This window comes from Notothenia coriiceps, unplaced genomic scaffold (genome assembly GCF_000735185.1).
Source record: "Notothenia coriiceps isolate Sejong01 unplaced genomic scaffold, NC01 NC01_scaffold00029422, whole genome shotgun sequence".
NCBI lineage: Eukaryota > Metazoa > Chordata > Actinopteri > Perciformes > Nototheniidae > Notothenia > Notothenia coriiceps.
In genome coordinates, this window is record NW_011362123.1 from 1 (window position 1) to 6504 (window position 6504).

The 6504-nt window shown below is 45.6% G+C and overlaps 1 pseudogene; it reads right to left on the reverse strand.

The window, feature by feature from the left end:
* Positions 1–939: 939 nt before the first annotated feature.
* Positions 940–6504, reverse strand: part of LOC104958808 (centrosomal protein of 76 kDa-like) — a 14827-nt pseudogene continuing 9262 nt past the window's right edge.

Consider the following 6504-nt stretch of genomic DNA (forward strand, 5'->3'; position numbering starts at 1 on the left):
CCATCCATCCATCTTCTCCCGCTTATCCGTCGTCGGGTCGCGGAGGTAGCAGTTCCAGCAGAGAGCCCCAAACTTTCTTTTCCCTGGCCACATCAACAAGCTCAGACTGGGGGATCCCAAGGCGCTCCCAGGCCAGCAAAGAGATATAATCCCTCCATCTGGTTCTAGGTCTACCCCTTGGTCTCTTCCCAGCTGGACGTGCCTGGAACACCTCCCTAGGGAGGCGCCCAGGTGGCATCCTAACTAGGTGCCCGAACCACCTCAACTGGCTCCTTTCGACGCGAAGGAGGAGCGGTTCAACTCCGAGTCCCTCCCGGATGACCGAACTTCTCACCTTATCCCTAAGGGAGACACCAGCCACCCTGCGGAGAAAACCCATCTCGGCCGCTTGTACCCGCGATCTCGTTCTTTCGGTCATGACCCATCCTTCATGACCATAGGTGAGGGTAGGAACGAAAATGGCGCGGTAGACAGAGAGCTTTGCCTTCTGGCTCAGCTCCCTTTTCGTCACAACGGTGCGGTAAAGAGACTGCAGTACCGCTCCCGCTGCTCCGATTCTCCGACCCATCTCACGCTCCATTGTTCCCTCACTCGAGAACAAGACCCCGAGATACTTGAACTCCTTCACTTGGGGTAAGGGGTAAGGACTCATTCCCTACTTCTCAGGATGGCTTTTTTACCTTTTTTTGTGAAAGCTCTTTCATGAATTCCTACTACAAACACAGTTCAACTGCTGCTTTGAGGTGCTTTTGGGCCGGGGCTGCTCTAGCAATAACTAGCAAACTTCTTTATGAGGCAAGGATGCTACAAAACAAACACTAAAGTTACATGAAGTAAAAAGGCAGGATTTTGAGTAAATTGATGCTGTGGTTAAGGAGAAGTAAGTAACTGAAAGATGTCTGCCAGCATAAAGCTTACTCTGAGAAAGAGATGCAGGCATTTCTTAGCCAAACATCCCATGCTTCCCTCTTGCTCACCTGAGGCAGGTGGCAAAGGCTCTCCGGGCGTGGCGGTGCAGGAAGTGGATTGGGAAGCCTTTGAAGGTGTGTCCGTCCGGCACCGCCCTCCTCACTGCGTCCTGGAACTCCTCGTTGCCACAGGAGACGCCGGAGCAGCGCTCCAGCTCGTATGCTGACAGAGCAGAGGACAGCAGGTAGGACAGCTGATCGTCCCACAGTGTGGCCAGATCCAGGTCCTGCAGGGGGGGGCAGAGGTCCCACTGCATCAATACACCTTACTTCGCAGGCTGACAGAACACCCAGGCTGTAAAGAGCACGAGGACCCAGTTCACTTTGCAAATGCATGCATTCAACCATTATATTGAAATATAAACAAATTGGACAAACAGTCAATCTGTACAATTCTAATTAAACTGCATGAATACATTATGATACAAATATAGAATATTATTATATACTGCACACCCATTGTGTTTTATCTTAAAATGCAATTCTGAAATAAACTTCCTTATCTTAAATGATCAAATCTCATTTTGTTGATATTTGGAAATCCAAAATGGGATTTTTAAGCCATATATAAAGCTTTTAAATATGTTAAACACAGATCCAGAAGTCCGTAAGGAAAACAATGGTTTTCATGTTTCCATTCACTACTTTCTGTGAAATAAGATGACGTAATGAAAGACCGACAGTCAAACCTCAAACTGTGAAAAAGGAATCTGGCATTTCACTTTGTTTTTTTAAATGTTGTTATATTGTTGAATTCATTTGAGGAAAATCACAGTCTCTTCATCAGTCCTTAGAGCTTGTTGTCTTTTGAGAGGAATTACCAGTGACAAATAAGAGACATGTTTCATGTAGATTAGGGCTTTTGTTACCAAGCCTGTTGCCATTGCACTTTGTCACATTGAATATCTTTTCATACATCGACTCTTCCAGCAGCCAAGCCTGCAAACTTTGTTTTTTATATTTAAACTTTTTTTTCAAATTCCCACGTTAGAATAAAAAATGTGCACAAAAACAGGTGGAATAAAAACAGAGTTCTTTTATAGCAATGCCCTCAGCAGCTCTCTTTCTCAGCAAAGCACAGATTACTCAAACCCAGAGCTCCCGAAGGAGCAGCCGTATGTCCGAGCGTCTCTTTACCTTCCTGTGCTCAGACACCAGGGAGCGCAGCTCCAGCTCCAGCTGGTTGCTGGAAGCAGCAGGATCCAGAGAGGGGGCACAGAGCGGAGGCAGGGGGGGCAGGGAGGTGGTGGAGCCGGGGGCACAGACAGACTTCAGAGCCTCTTGACTCATTGCCTTCCACCGAGACTGATTCTGAAGGGAGAGACGGAGGAAACACTGATTTTAGCTGCTGCTCTCATCTGGCCTTACCTTTGAACAGGGGTTTCATCTGGGGATCTGCTGCTACCTTCAGGGAACATATCAGTACAGGAGCTGCTGATGAACGCAACTGTTGCATATTTAATTTCCCTGGCAACGCACCAGACCCAACTCACTGCTCTCCGCTCCAGACCAACTCTGTCTGACTCTAAATCAGCACTGTCCATCTGAATAGATCTTCTGTGGCCCATTCAATATGGAGTGTACATTTACATATTCAACTCCTTTCCCTGTCCCTGACTAAGGCAATACTAGGCAATGAAAACACTTGACCAGCATATTGACATTTAAGTGGCACTTTTTCAACACTAAAGTGCCATAATAATCAACGAAAAACAACAATGAATCATCAGTAAAACATATTTAGGAGCGGCTGTAGTTCAGGAGGTAGAAGGTCTTCCTCCAATCAGAAGGTCTGTGATCCAGCGGTCAGCATGTTGATGCATGATGTGTCTTTGGGCAAATAATTTAAACCCTAGTTGCTCTCTATGGTCACCAGTGTGTGAGTGTGTGTGAGTGTTGGTCTCCCTGGGATGATGGCACCCTGTATGAATGCTGTCTTGTACATATAAAGCACATTGAGGAGTTGACAAGTGTTTTATAAATACAGTCCAGATCCATTTCATCTGTAGGGAAACCACCCTCTTACCTGGAAGTCAAAGACACAAAGCCCCACAGCATCGGAGGGTTGGCAGTTGGCCCGGAAGGTGTGGTGGTTAAAGACACAGCCCACGGTGCGGTAGGGGGAGGTGGGTTTGGGCTGGGGGGCCAGGGGCGGGGCGTCTGGGTCGATGGCCCTGTGCACGTATCTGTCCAAAGAGGAGAAGGGTAATCAGCGTCATAATAAATAATGAACAAATTGTTGGGAGATTGCCTGAATAATATAGTCCCAGGTATTGAAGTAAGGAAAGTAAAAATAAAAGTATGACCAAGGAAACAAGTAACATTTAAGATGAAAGAGCTCCTCAACAATACTTCTTGCTGTCATCAAAAACCTAGTTCCTCTCACTGACTTACTGTAACTATATCTATATATATTTTTTTATATATATATTTTTATATATACACAAAATATATGAAATCAAATCTATCTCCAATGAAAGATGATTAAGTCATCGCCAGAACCATAGTTGACAAAATCCCAGAACTGAATGACCATTGAAAATGTAATAAATTCTTCGTTGACCCAGAGCCTGGCCACCAGATGTGATAGATACAGCATCTGAGACCCCCGCTGACTCACACAAAGACAGGGTGAGCTAATGCAAGATACAAGAAACATGCAGTGCACTTCATTCTAAGACTGTTTGGTGGTCAGAGAAAAAGTAGAAATGTTAAACATTGGAGGAGTCTCTTAAAGAAGAGTTTTCCAGATGTACACATACAGTGGGGCAAAAAAGTATTTAGTCAGCCACCAATTGTGCAAGTTCTCCCACTTAAAAAGATGAGTCCTGTACTTTTCATCCTAGGTATACCTCAACTATGAGAAACAGAATGGGGGGAAAGAATCCAGGAAATCACATTGTAGGATTTTTAATGAATTAATTGGTAAATTCCTCTGTAAAATAAGTATTTGGTCACCTACAAACAAACAAGATTTCTGGCTGTCACAGACCTGTAACTTCTTCTTTAAGAGCCTCCTCTGTCCTCCACTTGTTAACTGTATTAATGGCACCTGTTTGAACTCGTTATCCAAAGAGCTTTCAAAGGACACCAGAAACAAAATTGTAGACCTGCACCAGGCTGGGAAGACTAAATCTGCAATAGGTAAGCAGCTTGGTGTGAAGAAATCAACTGTGGGAGCAATTATTAGAAAATGGAAGACATACAAGACCACTGATAATCTCCCTCGATCTGGGGCTCCACGCAAGATCTCACCCCGTGGGGTCAAAATGATCACAAGAACGGCGAGCAAAAATCCCAGAACCACACGGGGGGACCTAGTCAATGACCTGCAGAGAGCTGGGACCAAAGTAACAAAGGCTACCATCAGTAACACACTACGCCGCCAGGGACTCAAATCCTGCAGTGCCAGACGTGTCCCCCTGCTTAAGCCAGTACATGTCTAGGCCCGTCTGAATTTGCTAGAGAGCATTTAGATGATCCAGAAGAGGATTGGGAGAATGTCATATGGTCAGATGAAACCAAAATAGAACGTTTTGGTAAAAACTCAACTAGACGTGTTTGGAGGAGAAAGAATGCTGAGTTGCATCCAAAGAACACCATACCTACTGTGAAACATGGGGGTGGAAACATCATGCTTTGGGGCTGTTTTTCTGCAAAGGGACCAGGACGACTGATCCGTGTAAAGGAAAGAATGAATGGGGCCATGTATCGTGAGATTTTGAGTGACAACCTCCTTCCATCAGCAAGGGCATTGAAGATGAAACGTGGCTGGGTCTTTCAGCATGACAATGATCCCAAACACACCGCCCGGGCAACGAAGGAGTGGTTTCGTAAGAAGCATTTCAGGTCCCTGGGAGGCTAGCCAGGTTCCAGATCAAACCCATAACGAAAATCTTTGGAGGGAGTTGAAAGTCCGCTGGTTGCCCAGCGACAGCCCCAAAACATCGCTGCTCTAGGGAGAGCTGCATGGAGGAATGGGCCAAAAATACGCAGCAACAGTGTTGAAAACTTGTGAAAGACTTACGATAAACGTTTGACCTCTGTCGGTTGCCACAAAGGTATACAACAAAGTATTGAGATGAATTTGTTATTGACCAAATACTTATTTTCCCCCCCATAAATTGCAATATAAATATCATTTTTTCTTTTTTTTTATTAAAATCAGACTTTTCGAGATTGTTTTTCCATTTTGTCCCTCTCATAGTTGAGGTATACCTAGGATGAAAATTTAAAGGCCTCCTCATACCTTTTAAGTGGGACGAACTTGCACAATTGGGTGGCTGACAAATACTTTTTTGCCCCAGCCGTATATGTTTGTCTACAAAGGTATCCAACACATAATAGGGCAGTAAAGCAGCAGTTTTTTGTTTTGGACCTGGAAAACATAACAAATAGACTGCACCTGTGAGCCGTGAACTCTAGAAGCCACCCTTCTCCTTGCGCCCAACCCAGTGTGAGGGTTCCTTTGCCTTGGTGCCCCACCCATAGGATCCAGGCCAAAGGCCCAGCGGAGGAGCTGCGACAGCAGGGTGGCGTGGTCCTCACCAGTCCCCCTGCAGGGACCACAGAGGGAGGTCAGGTCCTTTCAGGGCAGCTCCAAATGGAATCATGTATATCAACACCGATGTGTAATACGTTTAAACTCGCCCTAACCTTAAGAGGAACGCCAAAATCAACTTACACAACTCTATCAACCTGGGTGACAAACAATGAGCTTCTATTGCAGGATGTTGATTCAAGCTCCCCCCCCAAAAGGGCCCCTAGAGGGGAAGAATTTACGGCGTACATAGTTGTATTACTGAAATGTTCAATGTCTTTCTCAGAGATCCACACACACATTCTGCTGGCTGGGGGGGCGGGGGGGTCTCTTGTAGTATCTGAGAATCCTCCTGGCAGTAGGCAACTCTTATTTGCGCCTTGAAAACACTTCCAGCCACAGTCCTGGGTTGAGCTGTTGCTCGCTGCGGGCTGTGGGCGAGTCAGGAATGATAGATGCCTCTCCCAGAAGGGCCCAATATGGACGGCAGCATCAGAACAGGCCGGGGAGCGTATGAGGCTATAATTAATTTTTCCCCTGGAATTGGAAACTCATAAATCACTGCTGACAGGGGCCACTTTTGTGTTTGTGTCTGTCTCGCCAGCCGCTCCAGAGGAGAGTCAGGGAACATTTACTGCAGGTTGGTCCTGGGAAAACTATCTCGTACAGATGGAAATACATCTAGTCAGGAGACTGTGCACAAATCCTCCTTTCTCAGAAATGACACAATCAGCCTGTCTCGACCAGTGATGTAACACAGCTGAACCAAGTCAAGCGGCAATGACTTACTGGCTCTTTGGATCAAACTGTTTTAAGAAAAACAGAAGTGTGTGAAACAAATTCCTTAACATGCATTGCAGTCTCAGAGGGCCCATAAAGAAAGTTATATGCAGAATAATATTCCTTTAAGGGAATAAACAGGACACTGGTTATGTTTGCTTTCCATTCCTGCCCTCGCACTCTTTTGAAATCATGAAAATCTGATCTTGATATCAA